The sequence below is a fragment of the Perissodus microlepis genome, chromosome 7 (assembly GCF_051167445.1).
Source record: "Perissodus microlepis isolate ML-2025 ecotype Zambia chromosome 7, ASM5116744v1, whole genome shotgun sequence".
Taxonomy (NCBI): domain Eukaryota; kingdom Metazoa; phylum Chordata; class Actinopteri; order Cichliformes; family Cichlidae; genus Perissodus; species Perissodus microlepis.
The window spans coordinates 20,019,685-20,038,454 of NC_140467.1; the positions used below are offsets into that span (position 1 = coordinate 20,019,685).

Below are 18,770 nucleotides of genomic sequence, written 5' to 3' on the forward strand. Positions count from 1 at the left end.
ATGCAAGTTACCTGCCCCTGCAGTTAAACTGTCATCATGGTTGGTGAGATTAGTTTTGGGGGGTTTTCTTCCTTTTTTTGGTTTGGTTTGTTTGTTTTATGTTTTTTTTTAACTCGTAAATGGTTTTATGGTGTGTGTGTCTGTATGTATATGCTCTTGTGTGTTTGTGTATGTGTGTGTGTGTGTGTGTGTGTGTGTGTGTATTCCCTGGAAAAAATGTTCTCCAATTAAACCTGACTGAAGTGTGCTGGTAATGCCAGTGCCCACTGCAGCAGCTAGCACGAGTTCATCATTCAGAACAAAATTAAATTGGACATGGGAAGATGGGAAGTTGTTGGTCCAAAGGAAGGGTGCGAAACCAAAAGGCCATTGCCTCTGCAGCAGTCTTGTCTGATGCATTTCATTATGTCTAACAAGCACCTAATATAAGTCCAGTTAATTTATACTGACCTGTTAATGCACAATAGCTGTAGGAGTTTGTTGAGGGAAAGGGAGAAAGGAAAACACAGCAGGTGTTGCAGGATTTTATCCTCCATGCTATTGAAAAAGTTTTGTATATTGTTTATTATGATCAAGTTGTTGCTTTATTTTTCCATATGTTTTGTTTTTAAGTAAATGGCACTATTTTAAAAAACCCATCAGATATTAAAATACATTAATAATACAGCTTAAAATTATTTTAAAAAATGTTAAATTAATATGAGAGGCAGTAACAGAATATAAAAAACTGTCCATGACTGTCCAAGTGAGATCTGAAAAAAAACCTAAAATAAAACTAAAAAAAATTCCTGTGTGCTTTTCAAATCTCGCTTCCTGTTTTACTTTGGGTTTTTTGCTTCATGTGTTGATATACCTCACCGCCTGTCTCATTGTCTTTGATTATTCCCACCTGTGTCTTATTACCACGCTGTGTCCTCTTTCCTTATTACCCTTTCTTTTGTCTAACACATGAATTATACTTCTGCTTCAGATCTACGTCATAACTTACACCATAACCAGAACCCCGTTTTAATCCTACATAATGTGCACATCCCAAAAATGTAACGGCACATCAGATCACTGCAGACCACAATGACTTGAATGGCATGGTAGGTTGGAGTTTGGGGATCAAAGGACCTTTACTTAACTTACTATGTAAGTTAGGGCATAAATTTCCCACAGAAGTCTAAATCAAGCTTTATTGTGCCGTTCCCATGTGTTCCCTGCCCTGTTGTGGAATATCTTTTATTAATGGACTTTTGTTTTTCTTCCTTTACATCTGCCTGGGAGTGAATCTACATTTAGGTCCCTTTAGCCTACAATTCGTGTTCTTTTCATTGTAAGGTAAATTTCATTGATGAGAAAATTATTCAATTTAATAGGCTTGATTAAACAGGCTTTATTGTCTTCATTTTAATTTGTCTGTTGAAAAAATAAAACTTCTTTCCTTTCTGATAAATCATATTGGAGCAATATTACTGAATACCATGTTTTTGTTTTTTCCTGGGGTGAAGGCTTTCAACCAAGACCTGATGATGCTGATGAGAATACTCTCTTCACATAACAATGATTACATCTTTGTTATTTGTCTGTACATTTCATATGCACACAACGTAAAGACAATTCACAGATATGTGACCCTCCACATTTTTCACTTGTAACCCATAACCAACAGTGTCGCCTTAGCATTTAGCCTCTGACAGCTCTCACACACCACCAAAGCTCATTTCTAAAGAGAGGCAGTCGTGTATCAGACATGCCTGAGGCTCTGGATTAATGTGTTGTTGTCACTGTTAGTTTTAGGATTTCCAACGTGTTGTTTATTCAGAGTTGTTTTGGCTCCATGTCCATGCAGTGCTATATTAACAAAATGAAATGATTGCTGATAAATTACAGGGGTATGTAACTGTGTTCACTTATGAGAAGGATGAGGCCTATTTAAAGCATGAAGCAAACATACCGCTTTTGTTTTTTATGCATGTTTTATATATGGTCTCCTTTCATTTATTACTATCAACAAACCTGAAAATACACTGTAGTTTTCTGTATTCCTTTCTATTACAGTAGAACTTAAAGTAATTGGGTATTTCAACTGCTTATAACTGGTTATTCTCTATGATCTGCATCAAATCAGCTAGTATCACTATTAGTTACGAGGAAGTGCTATCACCTCGAGTGAAAATGATTTCCTGTGAGTTAGGTTGATTATATTCCAGTGATACATTATATCTAAATGATCTGTCCCACTGTGCATCCCCCTGGCCCCATCCCACTACTCAAATTTGCAGATGAGTGTGGGAGGAAGTGAAGTGCTCTCTGCCTGTCTGCCTATGGGGCCATCCACAGGATCCTGATGCCAGAGAGGCTCGGATGAAGAGATTGAAGTGTGTCTATCGAAAGCCCAATAGAGACAGATGGAGGACGGGGACATTTAGACAAGCCCCTCTCATATTGCTTTGAAAACATGTAAGGCATTTTTCTGCCTGTCACTGCCTGGGGCATAAATTACTGCCTACCCAAAAGAAATACCATGCACAACCTCAGAGAGATAAATGGTTTTCATGCTGCTGGCATGGAACGCTGGCTTCTTACATACGTCAGTGATATTAGCTGAATCTTACTAGGAATGTGTCCCCCTCAGACATTGGAATTGAAAATGTATCAACGAGACAAGTGCCTGCTTGTGTGTTTAACTATGTTACATTTTCTCATAGATTTTAGAGATCATCTATAAAACTTAGCACCTGAGAATTCCTAAATCAATCCATAATTCACCGGGAATTGAGCCTAAATGCTTGTTGGCATAAATGAGGCTTTTCAAGTGATGTGGCTTAGCAGTCTTTTGCAATGGGGACAAGCCTGATGAACATTATGTTGATGAATCAGAGCAGGGATAGTCATCATTTAGAAGACCTTTGAAACTGGTACACTTGATCATGATCTAGCTGTGTCACTGCCTAATATAATGTTTTAACACGCTTGACCTTGTAGTTGCTTCTTAGATAAATCAACAAATCAACAACCTCTGCCCTTTTTGCTTATGCAGTCAATTTTAGAGTGTAACCATGAAGACAGTGAAGTGCCAGTCTCCTAATCTCCTTTACTGCAGAGATTAGTCATGATGGAATGTTATTGCTGGCAGAGCCACATGCATTTTTTTTGCATAGAGCCAAGGAATCATTTTCATCTTAACCTCAAGGAACCCGTTTAGTCAAGGAGCAATGATTCATCAACAACTTAAGGACACGATCATTGGTCTTTAAACAACTAATGTATAAACAATTTATCAGTAGCATGGTCTTTACGATGCAAAGATGAAATGACCATAATTAATCTAGGTAGGAAGCATCTCCTTGTTCTACAGGTTAATGTGGTTTGCGTTTAATTGATTTGGGCTTGATGAAAAACTAGGAAGAAATGTTATGTCACCGAACCATTATAAAGAATTAGGGCTGTTGCAACTAATGTGTTAGTGATTAAAGTGCCTTTTTCCCTAGTCTACCTTTTTTAGATTCCTCTCAAGAAGCAGCTTGATCATACAGCCACGTCTTTAACAGCAGCAAGGTAACAGCTATAGTGGTATCAGCATACCGACACGCTCACAGTTTATCTGGTGAAGACAATTGGGGGATATTTCAAATATCACTTTTCTTTAAACAGTTCAACCTTGCTTTTCATTTATGACACCTCATACATAAGTTGGTTTTGGAGATATTTTACTATATAGATTCACATTATAATTTTCAATTAAAAAAATCCAGTTTCCATAACAAAAGTTGACATATTGGGTCTGAAGTGAGTCAGAACAATGTGCTTTTTTTTGATATGATATGAAATTTCTCTGTAGTTAGACTATTAATAAGGAGTTCTGCTTCAGCATCCAGAGGTGCCAGAAAGAGGACATTCAGTGAGAAAGACCTGACATGTGATGTGTGCCATTGTGTTCCAGGACAGAGGTCTGTGAAAAAGTAAGGAAGGTTCAATCAATAGAATCTCATCACACTTTTCTCCCCTTTTCTCCAGATTTGGCTACATGTGTCTCTGTCCTCTTCACCAAAGTGAAATTCAAATTGGATAGTTGGTGATTTGATTTTTTGGATGGAATCCAGTGCACTCTGTAGTAATGCAAGTACGAAGTGCTCAAAAAGGTCCCACAGTGCAGAGAGTGTTACAGATGCACATAAGAAGATGGCCTTTGAAGGAGGGATCGGCTAAATTTAGATCAGGTATGGTTTTGGAAGTTTACAGATGAAGTAAGTTTTTCCATCTTCGCACAGACTTGTGACAAACATTTCCAGGGTGTGCACTGAGCAAGGCTCCATCCCTGAGTGACACTTTGTCCTTTGTCACACGACCTCTTTAGCAAACGGATGGATGGCTGAATGCCTCTGACATGAACATATTTCTGTTCTTACAAACTGTAAAATCTATGAAGCTGCTCTTTGTGGTCAGCCACCTGTGAATAAATCATTCATAAGTAAACTGTAACAGATTCGAACTGCAGTCATTTGTACTCACATGTCACTTACTGAATTTTTCAACATTTTATTTTATTCTCTTTCCAAAATGAAACACTTTTTATCGCCTTTTCCTTTTATTATCTTTAAGCGACAAAATAATGTTTAAAGCTGAAGTGAACATTTCACTCTTTGTATTATACATCTGAGCTGCATGTTATGTCAGTTCTACATCATTATCTTCAGGATTTCCTGTGGGGACAATGCCCGTTCAACCACTAGGAAAAAAAGTGAGGTTGAAGATTTATTTCTTATGCACTGTTGGACCCTCTTTTTTGGTATCAGCAGTCCCGAAATCCACCTCTGACTAGCCATACTATGCAAGGTCATTAGTGGAGAGGGAGACAGCCTGCGGTCCACAGGGGCATCTAGGTGGGTACTGGACATGATCCAGCAATAAAACACACAGGGAATGACAGAGCACAAGAGAGAAAGTAAAAAAAGACAGAGTCGCTAAGAGTGAGAGAGAGGTGGGAGGAGGAGATGAAGCGTAAGAGAGGTAGATAGCAGAGAGTGGGTGGAGAGGAGGGAGTGGATGGTCTGGAAGAGAGTGATAGAAAAAGAAATGAGAGCTAGGAAGAAGAGAAAGCCTGCTATCTAGGGAGAGTGGCAGTTTGGGAACTGCCTTTTCTGCAATGCAGCCATCAAGTTCTAATGACCTAGTGCTCTGCCAGAAAGGGCAGAATGTGTGCGAAAATGCAGGGGAGCAAAGGCATCCACCTGGATAATTACTGACATGTGAAGTAAACAGAGCAGGGTGACCACAGGTCTCACACAAAAATAGAATGTGCTAAATGATGCATGCCATAGTCATATCATTTTTGTCAAGTGTAACATTAAAATAATGTGATATGTGACACAGGTCCAAGAACTGAATCAAAAATGAGAAGCTCATATATCATTAATTAATATTTTGGCCATATGTTAATTATCAAATGCAATTTTAAACATTACAGTGGATATTATTTAGGATTCAATATTGAAAATATATACCATTTAATTTAGGACAACCCTGAATAATCCAAAGAACAAACCAACCTGCGGCACGTGCAAGAACCTAACAAATTCAGAAAGTGCGTGTTTTGAAGGATACATGCAAGTTTCCGGAAGCTCAAAGTAATGTCAAGACCAAAGCACTTTTTTTAGCCTTTGTGCAACTGAGATGAATAAATACTCAAACTTCCTCTTGAACTTTTTTGACCATTGAAGGCAACAGTGACTGAGTAGGATTTTGAACAAGAATGATGTGGCTGGGAAAGAGGTTTCTCTGATACACATTACCAATACAGTCTGCTAGTTAGTATGGTGTATGTATTTTGATGCCATAACGCAGACAGGTTATAACAAAATGTAATATTGAATCTTTTTTTGTTGTTGTTTTTAAAGAGCTCATTCAACATGAGACACATTCTTGGCCATATGGACTCTGACAGTTGGGCTGGAAAGGTGATCTGTATAGCAATCATAAGTTGGAGCTTTAAATCTACTAACAGGGTGTTCTGGGGCTTCTTGCACACCATGTCAGCATTTCAGATTGGCAGCCTATCTCTATTCTCAGGTAATTAAAGGCGTTGACCTGCTCCATCACCCGGCCTTTGAAACTCAGAGACTTTGAAGACTTGGTCAGAGCATTTCATCTTCACTTTTTCCCATAGCAGAGCTCACTGGTCGTGTAGGATCTGAGATACAAGGAAATGCTTTGGATGTCGGGGTGTCCACATACTGTCCAGTTGAAACATAGCTATGAAGCTCTGTCTAGACTGACTGCACTGCTATATTAACAAATGCTAGGGGGTTATCGAGTGAGAACATGAAATATAAATAAGGAAGTTCAGTTTGGATAATATATCAAGTTTAAAGGCAAAAGGAATGAAGAGAATAAATAAAAGAAATAAAGTAAAAACACGGGCATCAATATCGCTGCCAGCGAGTAGAAAATGATTGCGCCTTTGTCCTGTGATAATATTGGAATATTGATTTCTGTCTTTGTTATGCTCTGCTGAATGTCAGTTGTTGGGCCTTTTATGGCATGTCTAACAACCATGAGTGATTGACTTAACTTTTAATGAATAATTAAACTGACATTGCAAACATGGGCCACAGGGACAGGGGTAATGTTGGAGCCAGAGTATATACCACATATTGGCTATTTCTTTTTTCTTTTTTTCTTTTTTTTTGATTGACAGACAGCCAACACACTTCAGACTAAACCTCAATAGCTGTAGAAAACCAGCAGATCATTTAAATTGCATGTCGCCCAAAGTTTTGAAAAGTTTTAGAAACTTTAGTACGACATTGATGTTATAGTTATCGCTCTCTCCTAACATACCACCTCGTTTACCTTCGCCACATTTTATCAGTGTATTGCATTTTATGCATATAGTTCAGTTCTATTCCATTTAAAGTGAAGCACTTGCCTGCAAACACCTAGTGCATGCACGGGCACGGCACTGCTCACCTGGTAACACAAGGGAGCCATTGTGGAATATAGAGTAGATTTTAATTATGCTGGTGTTCTAGTTTTCACTTGGACAGAGAGCCATTAATTCAGAGAGACAATCATGCCCTGGCCTTGTAAGCCTCCCAAGAGATAAAGGCACATTGCTTTGACAATGTCAGCTTTGCAATAAAAGATCTCATGCAACATATTCAGTGAGGAGAGATACAGTGGTGCTATTTAGTCTGGCAATGAGCGCGTAATATAATCCACACAATCATTCCAATAAGTATTTTCTGTCTAAATGAACCAGATCACTATTATTGATATAATACATAGGAAAGACAAGCAGCATGATACTGTACTCTTTTGTCACTTCAAACAAACACTTTAGACCGTGAGAATAGAAGCTGTGATGTTTTCTGTTTTTACAGAGACACAACTAGACAGTTTTTAGCGGTATTTGGTGAATAGTTTGCGCTATCATCAACATCTGAAATGCATTATTTGCTCTGTATTGAACAATGTGTGCCAATAGTTATATTTGCATTTTTACTTCCTAGTAAAAGTTAACTGTGTATTTCCAGGATAAATAGTATCACTGAATATAAAGAATATGCCACATTTGCTGGGGCCTTTTACTAGTACTCAGCGAGTAATGGAACTGCATCTAACAAAATAATTCTTCTGAGAAGTTAAGACCATAAGAGAAAGTGCTGCTAACAATCTAAGGTGGCATCTGAAAAGATAAGTCCTGGCAAAATCTGTCTGGAGATGCAATCTACAGACTGTAGAAGTTTAGATTTATATATATATATATATATATATATATATATATATATATATATTTATTTATTTATTTTTCATTTCAGTTTATTATTTAAAATATGATTTTTACCCAGCATTTAAGTACTGTTTTAAGAGTACTTAAATGCAGTTTTGCATAAATATAAAGACTCATTGTACATGTAATATGAGATATATTTATTCAACACTGCACAATTAGATTTTAATGACATGTGTTAGACAGCAGATTACATTCTACTGTGTAAGACCTGTCTATAGGTAAAGAGGCCAGAGTCTCCTACCAGGAAGATCACATGAGGTGCACACTGAAATTCTTTAAGCTGAAATGAAAAAAGAAAGAGTTTATGATAATTTATAACATACCACTCCATTTGTTTAAATATAAAACAGACAAGAAAAGATTATTTATCTTGTTTTTGCAAGACTATGCTGAAATCTCAAAAGGACAAATACATAAGGTCAAATAATAATTTAAAAACAAAGATTTAGAAAAAGGTATAAAACCTACGTTTCATATTCTCATTCTAATACTAGAAGCAGCAAAAAGTCTATTTCAGATACCCTAAAGATATCCATACTATTTTAGGTTACTCTGTCATTCAGCATGCTCTAGGGAGAAAGTGGTTTGAATCAATTAGACTCCTCCCTGCAGCCTTTTCTACCATGTCCTGCTGTGGGCTCTGGAATGCAGTAACTCACAGCCATATGCTAATCAGACTCCCATATGTTGCCTGTGAGACTATCAAAGAGCCCTGAGGACCCAGAGGACAGAGACTGGGGTGGGTGGTGCTGGATAAGAGGCAAGTTGTTGCCCTGTGCTTGTCTTTGGGTTGCAGCATGAAGAGAGAGACAGGCAGTGACTGGGACAGTCTGGCTTGCAGTGTACTGGCAGATGGAGAGATTGCCTGCAGACATTCGCACTTAGTAGGAGACTAGTGCATATATACTGGTGCCAGAGAGCATCCAAAATAATCTCCCCTTTGCTCAGCGTTCTTTTGACTTTAAAAATAGCTTTAAACATGGCTGGAGCTTTTTATGGATGACTGAAATTGAACTTACACACTCAATAATTTCAGTGGTTACACAAAATTATTCAGAATTTCTACAGTATACCAAAACATGTACTTCAGAGAGATCATGAGGTAACCAATGTATTGTGTTGAGAATTCTAGGTTTTAAATTTTCTAGTCATAGTATTGTATTGTTTAGTGTGAAAGTGGCGCAATTACCAATGCTCGTTCTGCCTACAGCCGTTTTGTTTGCCGAGTGATGGAAGTTATAAGAATAATCTAGCAAATGCTGTTACAGGAGATATCTACAGTGTTTCATTGTGGCATCACCTCGTCAAAACTGAGATTGCTCCACCTCATGCCTGCTCAAGACAAACATATATAATAATATTTTGATGCATGCTCAATCATTCAGGTAGGAAATCCCAAAAAGTTGATTCTGTTCATCTGGATGTAGCGTTTTCAGTCGGAGAAACATTTCATCACTCATCAAAGTGACTTCTTCAGACTCAGCTGACTGCAGGTTTCCCAACCTTATAAACAGTACATTTGCAAAATTCTGTAACTAGCACCACTGACAAACAATGGGATGTGAGGTCAGTTTCTTGATCATTAATATGCTAATCGTCATGACCATTGATTAACAACCAGTCATCAAAGCCCACTGATCAAAGACCATTGATCAGTGATCAATGGTCTTTGAACAACGGTCATGAGTACCATTCACAGAGAGCTGGGGAATAGCTGCAATCACAACATTGTAAGATGGCGAAAGATGTACCCTTAGGCCCCCTCTTTGTTTCATAGATGGTCTTTCCGTCTTCATGTAAATGGCCTCCTTGACTCCACACTCAAACCAGCGTTCCTCCCTGTCCAGGATGTGTACATCCTCATCATTGAAACAGTGTCCACTGGCCTGTAGGTGTGAATGGACTGCAGAGTCCTGTCCTGATGAGTGAGCTCTTCTGTGTTGTGCCGCTTAGCCAGAGGTTTATTTGGTTAAATCCTGGCAATCCTCCTGGCACTTCACAGCATACACTACATTACTCTGTTGGTGTCGGGGGACTGGATCCTTGGGGTTCACCAATTTTTGGCACAGCGTGTTTTGGGGTTTAAAAGCCACAGAGACGCAGTGTTTAGAGAAAATGCTTCTCAACTGCTCAGATACTCCTGACGCATAAGGGAGGCACTAGAGGTTTTCACTGAGGCAGCAGTTATCCTTCTTCTCTCCATGATCACTTGGAGCTTTCTTTAGGTGCCTTGCAGTCTTTGGCAAATGTCCAGCTGGGATAACCACATTTACTCAGGGCCTTCTTGATATGATGTTCTTCTGCTTCCCTGGTCGCTGTGTCTGTGGGGACGGTGTTCACTTTGTGTTGTAGCATCCTGGTGAAACCCAGTTTTGTGACAATTTCATATAAATGGTAAAAAAAAAAAAAAAAAAGATCTCTCAGCCCATTGTTTCCTCAGTGGTGCAAGTGTAACCGGTTTTTGCCTCATCCCGCTGCAACAGTTCGGCCCAAACAGACTCCTCGACTCTGCGTTGTGTTGTGTTTTTAAGAAGACAAGGAGTCTCTGATCGATCGTTGCCACTTTATTTCCTGAATGGAAACAACGGTGTTGTATCAGTGCAAATGGCTCGCCACACACCACTCCGCACAGCACACTACGGCAGAACATCCCATTAGCATTCCGCTTTAGCATACAGTTTTACACAATAATAAACAAATGAAAAGTACATAAAACTGGTGTTGGACATGTGTCCACTAAGCACTTATTACACTCGGTGCCCATCAGCTAATCAAACATGTTTTATGTGTCTGTACTACTTAGCTATATCGTGTGCGGAACAATACAACTCACCTCTCGTATGGCTACGGCAGACTGGCAGCGATTACTGCAGCCAGCTCACCTAACCAGCCACGCCGAGAGGGGGGGCGCTGTTTCCCCATTACACTGACATTTGTGGCAAGTGGAATAATACCACATAAACACTGTTACACAAGTTTTAGTCATTATGCAAATGTACTGTTTGTAAGGTTGGAGAAACCTGCAGTCAGCTCAGGCTGAAGAAGTCACTTGGATGAGTGATGAAACGTTTCTCCTACTGAATAAGCTACGTCCAAATGAACAGAGTCAACTTTTTGGGATGTATGATAATATACATATAACCTTTGGTGACATACCACAAACGGAGAGGACACCGAGGTGAAGAAAAAAGTGGCAAAAAACATGAAACCGTGTGTTGCATTTGGAGCTGGTGAGTGCAGTTGAGCTTTAGAGTACATTAAGACTCTCTAGACAGCCTGGGGGCAGGGCTACAGACCTGACAGCAGAGGAGCACTTGGGTCGCTGAATACTCTGCTGCTTTGGCCATAAGCTGTGCCCCACATGCTGTCAACATCTCAGGACTGAAACGTCCTTGGTTTGAGACACATAAACATGTCTCCCTCAGTCCACAACTAAAAATATCCAGAAAGGCTCTCAAAGTGGGCGACTCTGACTAACAGCAAAAATAAAAAAAATAACAACTTAGCTATAACAAATGGCTGATAATCATGGATGGTGTTTGTTTTCTTTAGTCTACATTATTTTGATATATCAAAAACATCTTTTTTAATATTTTGTATCAATTTTTATTATGTAGTGAATTTTAAGATGGTCCTTTTGGTGATATGCTCACTATTCATGCAAGCTCTTTTTCACTTTCGGGTTCCCATGCTGACAAATTCATCTTACTCAGTATTTCAGTCCAACCTAATAATCTACCTGCTTGCGTTCAGCCCCTATGGCCTTTTCTTTGAATTTATTTTCTCTGTCACTGTCCTTTTCAGACTATCTGTTGTGCTATACCACCACCATCTTATAGATTCTGGAGGTTCTAGCCAGTGTCTCATGGCTTCATCTTGTATTCAGGTCTATAATGTTGCTCCTTATTGGAATCTGATAAACAAAAATACTTTGCATGGTCACATTTGCTCTTTCCTTTCAAATAATCTCTCCTTATTGAAACAAAACTCAATGGGCATGTCACGTTCCCCTGAAAGGGTCCAGGCGATTAGGGAAAGTAACAAAAAGTGTTAAAAAACATTAAAAGTGTCGGAAAAAGGAGACAGGGAGGCAAAATGGTTAAAGAGTTTTATTAAAGTTTCTATTAGTAACGCAATGAAAAGAGACGGACAAGCCACTATTACCATTTAAAGAAACATAACAAAACTCAAGCGTCGGTCAGTAAACTGAAAAGTAAGTCAGAAAAGAGATTAGTAACCAAACACACTCCTCTCCACCGAGCAGGAGCAAGCAATTACAAAATACAGCTCACTACCTGCCACCACCAAACACACAGCTCACTAGCTCCAACCACTCACATGGCTATCTGGCACCAGAGCTCACCTTTCTATGGGCTTAAATACCTTTAATTGCTGATGGAAGGCAGCTGTACAAAAGAAAAAGGTGGCACCTAAGGCAGGAGAGCTGGTAGGACACGCCCACACAAGCAACTTCAGGAGGAGGCCCTGCTAGGGCCATAACAGTGAAAAAATAAAGGGTTTCCAAAGGTTTGTTTGGCCTGTGCGTAGGTGTGTAGATGAAGAGGCAATGGCAGGTTCAACCCAACCTAGACCTGAGAGATGAAAACAGAAAAACCCACAAGTAAACAATGAAACAAATATGTAATGGTGGCATCAGTAAACCCTAAACCAAAGACAGAATCCTTCCAGAAGTTGGTTTCTCATCACCAGTTATTCTGAGCCTGTCAAGCTTTTTGAGTTGGTTTCTTTGATTTCTGTTTTGAGTCATTTATCAAAGTATCAGACAACACAGGTGATGACAAATGTGTGTGCCTGGATTGATCTTGGAAGACATCAGAGCAAGGTCAGACTGCCCAAACTTACAGTCCTCTTCCATTGTCAAAATGGGTCACAAGATATATGAGTGGCCATGTTTTTAAATCAGCCAGCAAACAACAAGTGCATTTGGAAAGCCCTGGCATGTTGAGATTTTCATAGAATATACTTTAAACTAGTTCAAAGAGATCTGAGATTCACCGCTATTCAACATCAGAACAGGCTGAACTGGTGCTCCTATGATTGATGCCATTGATGGTCCGTATTTTGGATAACCTTGACAAGGAAGTGACCCAGAATTTAGATTGTAGTCCATTAAACTGTATCTCCAGTGCAACAGAAGTGTTCAGAGGGGATTTAACATCTAGAGACATCAAGTCCTGCTTCAGTGGGCTGGAGAGGCTGTCATGTTAATACATATATTCCATATTTAATTTCAGATCCCTTCTATGAGATCCCTGTGAGACACAATACAGTGTATTATTCTCTGTAATAAATCAAGCATGGGTACCTGAGACTGTGTCATCTTAAGCCAAGAAAATGCCAAACAATATTTTTTAGTCTAATTGGATGAAAGAGTGTCTTCACAGTAGTCTGTTGTGCTTTGAGCACTGAGTCCCTGACTGCCATTAATCAGAACCAAATGATCTTTGCTGAAGCTGCGAAAGACCAACATTTAATGAAATATAAAAGAAAAGTGATACAACTTCAACTGTATGTAGCTTAAAGGAAAGAGAACAATGCTTTATGGGATGTTTATTAAAAATTAATTAGTTTCAGTAATGCCTATATCTTCCAGGATGTCCTGGATACTGCATGTGTATTATCACACTTTCATCTGAATGTCAGAATGCTTAAATCTCATCACCATACAGCTTCCGTTATATTTATAACATCACTCCAGAAATAATTGTGTGTGATTATAAACTGAACTTACAAAAGACAAAAAAAAAAAAAATGTATAGAATAAATATCTACAGTGTTTCCAATTTAAGTGTTTTTTGGTCCAAGCTAGTGATGTAGTATGACTGTATATACTATAGACTCTGCACTCCAGCTGTTGACATTTGATGCATAATACATTTCACAGAGATTCACTTAAACTCAACACCAGGATGAGGTGACTCAGGGGGAAGTTAAAAATGCTTAGGGGGCAAATCTTTTCATGTAGCAAAACAGCAGTATATCAACCTAGTAGGTCCATTTGCTGCATATGTCTTCCTATGCAGTGGTGCCATGGCATGCAAACAGTTCTCTACTTACTCTACTTGTTTGTGTGTCATATGCATAATGTGGTATTTGGGGCAGATTGCCACCAGATTATCAAACAAATACATTAAAACCATTTTCTTTCCTTTCATCACAAACTTTCTGTTTCAAAATGTAGTAGTAGTAGTGAAATATGCATACCTGAGTCCTAATGCGGTTTAAGAAATCTAGCTCTTGAAACATAGGCATACAACAAACATATATATCCACATCAAATGAATGTTCACTAGATATTTAACTCCAATTAATCTGAATTGAAAATACTGATTATGATTTACATTTTAACACATCAAAGTGGCATGCACCCACCTACTGTTTTTGTGTCTGATCATATTTATCAACCACTTTCAGCCAAAATTACAGATACATATTAATTATATGTTTTTATTGTTTTCTCTTCTGCAGCAAAAAACCCTCAATGTTTAGAGTTGCACAACACAGCATGGGTTATCATTTGTTGAGTGGGTAATTGTACATTTGGCTATTTGTACTTATAACATCACTGTCATACCAGTAATTACAGTAATACCCTTACACTGATTACTGCTATAGTAACCAGTGATTTGTCTCCCACGTCGCCCTGCTCACTGGGACATTCCCACAGCTCTCCCAATAGAGAACTGATGAGCTATGCATTAAAAGTATTTGAACTGTTTGGAAATCTTTGAAGCTGCTTTGGAGTTTCATTTCTAACAAAACATCTGATTAAACACACACACACACACACACACACACACACACACACAAAGTTATATATGTTATATATGTGTTATATACAAAGTTATTATGAATTATTATGAATGGGAACTTAATTCTTGACCAGACTCACAGTTTGCAGCCTTTTGGTTTCTTTTTTAAATGTATTTCTGAATTTTACTGTAATCTCATCAACATCAACAAGGCTAGACATGACCAGTTCTGTGGCCGCACTTCTAGTCCAGAGTTAACAAACATTTCTTGTACTTAATGTTGTGTGATTTTATTAGGAATCGAAAGAAAAATGTGAAATCCCTAAAGAAAAAAAAATCTGCTTCCACTTCACAAAAACACAAACACACACATTTGTTTTCCCTTTCCGTAGCTTAAACAATAAACTGATGTCTAGGCATTTTGCATACGCCTCTAACCCTGAGAAATTTCACAGCTATATGATTCAGCAACAACTAAAATGTGCTGCCTCTGGATGCTCCAGACTGTCAGTCTCACACCGAGTAACATCTGTCCTCTGGTGCCACACAAAATGCCTTTCCTCACATTTACTCTAGCAAAGCATGCATGTGAAAGATTGATTATGGACAGATGAAAAAGGAGGGAATATGGAATCTTTAGAGCAATATGCCACATGCTACAGTATGCAAAAGAAGAAAAATCCACTAGCATAATTCTTTAAAGTGCACAACTTGGAGTCCTCAAGGCATCCAAATTTTCTTAAGTTAGCTAAATCATATTTTGGTGAAGTAAATAATGCTATTTTTAAAAACATAATGCTTTCATAGTGCTCTAGGTGGTATGTTTAAAACTGAATGATGTGTATTATTCAAAATAAAAAAGTAAGTACCTTTTTACCAAAACTGATGTTTTAGTAACCTTAACTGGATGCTGCGAGCAGATTTTGAACTGCTGATAGGGAAAACATCATTTCATATCTTAACCACTGTGTGGTATACAAACATCAACTTTTAAAAGATAGCAAAGAACAATAATAGTAATAATAATAATAATAATAATAGTTGTTTAACTAACTGATGGACTGAAGATGTTAGTGGGATTACAATTCATGTTTGCAGTGGTGAAGGACAGGTGAAGAGATCAGGTCAGGTGGGTGTCTCAGTGGAATATGTATAACATCTGTGATCTGTAGTGAGAGAAGGGAGCAGGTGGACAACTCTGCAGAGATGGAGGTATGCTCCGGAGAAAAGAGGAATCAAAGTCAGTAGAAGCAACACAGAATGCATATGTGAGAATGAGAAGGAGGTGGGGAAATGGTGAAAATGCAGAGATCAGAACTACTGAAGAATTGATTTTAAATACCTTGGCTCAACCATCCTAAGCAGGGGTGCAGAGGGTGACGAGTGTCAGAGGTGAATTGTGACAGAAGGAGAGCAGCAAGATTGAAAGCAGGTATTGAGACCTACTATGATGTATGGTTTGGAGACAGTGGCAATGACAAAAAGAAGAAAAGGAAACAGGAAACAGAGCTGAGGCTGGCAGATTGGCAACATTTTCACTTGGAATGACCAGAAGAGGCAGGATTAGAAATGGATACATCAGAGGGACACCTACAGTTGAACGGTTTGGAGACAAAGTCAGAGAAGCAAAGCTGAGGGGGTGTGGACATGTGCAGGGGAGGGATAGTGGATATATTGGACATAGTATGAATGTGGAGCTACCAGGTAGAATGAAAAGATGAAGATCACAAACAACATTCATGGATGTAGTGAAGCAGGACATGCAAAGGGTTAGCCTGATAAAAGAGGATACAAGTGATAGGGTGAGATGGAGGCACTGTGGTGAATGGCCCAAAAAGGAGCTGAAAGAAAAAGACGAAGAATTTAAAAAAAAAAGCCAAGGTAACTTTCTAGCAACATTATTTATTTCTGAGGGCAAATTAGTTGAAAAACATTAGATGATATTAACTGCATAACATATAAGGGAATTCATCTGAAATATGAAATCATATTTTAGATACATAATGTATGACATCATTCTATTAATCTAATAAACCCTTCCGGCCCGCAAGAGGCTTCTAGCATGGCAAATTAAACCAAAGCTCATACAGCTGTGCATTCTGCATACCTCTATAGCAGTTTTGACACAGATACAGCAGTAGTTGTGAAAATCATTAGCATGTGTGGTCTGTGCTGCTTCTGGCGAGGTTGTATTGATTCCCCCCCCCCCGTTTCTGAAGCCCTTTAAGCCTTGTAAGGATAGAACTCTGATGGTGCTGATTATCTTGGGGGAGACTCTGAATCAGCAGGATGCCGTTCCACCCCAAACCCAGAGCTTAACGAGCCTTCACCTTGACTGACCTCGCCTTCACCTCTATCACCGCTAGCTTTCATTAATAAGTGCATCAGGGCTATATTACATACTATTCCAGTGGGCCCAATGTAGTATTTTTTTTTTTTTTTCATTTCCAGCCTCCATAATTAATTGGCCATGATGAGTGTAGAGATGGACACTAATTGGTCCGTTAGGGATCTCTTTCACTTCATGATTAACATGGGGTTGACACACATTTTCAGTGACTCAGCTAAAATACTATCATTCAAGTGTCTTTACAGTGACTCTGTGGTAATACTAAACTCCATCCTGTAATAACAGCAATAATGACAGAGTTAATTTCTTGAAGAAGTTAAGTTGATAATTTTCATCTATCTATGCGCAAGATTTTCCAAAATACATGTTTAAGATGAAGTTTTAGATTTGATTTTAAATTTTACAATTGATTTTGATTTTTTGTTACAGTTAAACTTACATATTACAATACAATACAATTTTATTTATATAGCACATTTAAAAAACCACAGGTATGCCAAAGTGCTTCACAGAACGAGTTAGAGCAATAATAAATACAAATACAAAACACAGTGCATCATAAATGCATCATACTGTTAAAATGATTCACTCACATATCCATGTCATTAAATTCAGGTGTTCCCTTCCATGGTAACAGGTGTATAAAATCAAGCAGCTAGGCCTGCAGACTGCTTCTACAAACATTTGTGAAAGAATGGGTCACTCTCAGGAGCTCTGTGAATTCAGCGTGGTACCATGATAGGATGCCACCAGTGCAACAAGTCTACTCGTAAAATTCCCTCACTTTGAAATATTCCACAGTCAAGTGTTAGTGGTATTATAACAAAGTAGAGGTGATTGGGAATGACAGCCACTCAGCCACGAAGTGGTAGACCATGTAAAAACAAAGAGCGTCGTAACTGGAGGTTCAGGCACAGAGTGCGCAGGGGTCAACCAGGTTCTGCAGAATCAACAGCTACAGACCTCCAAACTTGAGCCACAGAGCAGTGTTCTCTGGAGTGACAAATCGTTTTTCTCCACCTGGCAATTTCATGGCATGTCTTGATTTGGCTGGCTGCCTTCCTGGGGCGGTCCTCATGTAAGCCATTTTCATCATAGCGCTTGATGGTTTTTGCGACTGTACTTGGGGACACATTTAAAGTTTTAGCAATTTTCCAGACTGACTGACCTTCAGTTCTTAAAGTTGCTTCTTAAAGTTGGTTCTTGTCATAGTGTGAATTCTAACCATTGTCAAATAGGCCTGTCAGCTGTGTACCAACCTGACTTCTGCACAATACAACTGATGGTCCCAACCTCATTAAGAAGCCAAGAAATTCCGCAAATGAACCCTGTCAAGGCTCACCTGTGAAGTGAAAACCGTTTCAAGTAACTACATCATGAAGCTCTTTCAGAGATGGCCAAGGGTTTGCAGCGCTGTCAACAAACCAAAGGCTGGCTACTTTGAGGAATCTAAAATATAATACATATTCAGAGTTATTTATATATTTTTTTCTTTTGCATACATCTTCAATTACATAATTCCATATATTTTGCCTCATGTATTTGATGTCTTCAGTATGTATCTACTGTGTAGAAAGTAGTAAAAAATAACGAAAAAAAAAAAAATAAGTGAGAAGGTGTGTCCATAATTTGTGTATATTACATTAAATATTTTGGATGTAATATTACTAATAATGTAGTTATGCAGTTATACTATATAAAGTTTAAAACATTAAGTCTTAATTTAGTTTTTTATTATTGTTCTTTGTTTTGTTTTGTTTTTCCTTTGGTCCTCCAGGTCTAGAGATGACTTTTACTAATATGTTTTGACATGTGTGGTGAGCTATAACAGAAACACTAAATTTTCCAATACAGTTAACAAAAACTT

At 38.4% G+C, this 18,770-nt stretch overlaps 1 long non-coding RNA gene across 1 annotated transcript; it reads right to left on the minus strand.

The window, feature by feature from the left end:
• Window positions 1–10,324: 10,324 nt before the first annotated feature.
• LOC146382983 (uncharacterized) lies at window positions 10,325–10,746 on the minus strand. Its single transcript, XR_014800609.1, has 2 exons — window positions 10,614–10,746; window positions 10,325–10,416 (listed from the first exon to the last, which is right to left on the minus strand). It is a non-coding gene; the product is annotated as an uncharacterized LOC146382983 (long non-coding RNA).
• Between the last annotated feature and the right edge of the window lie 8,024 nt (window positions 10,747–18,770).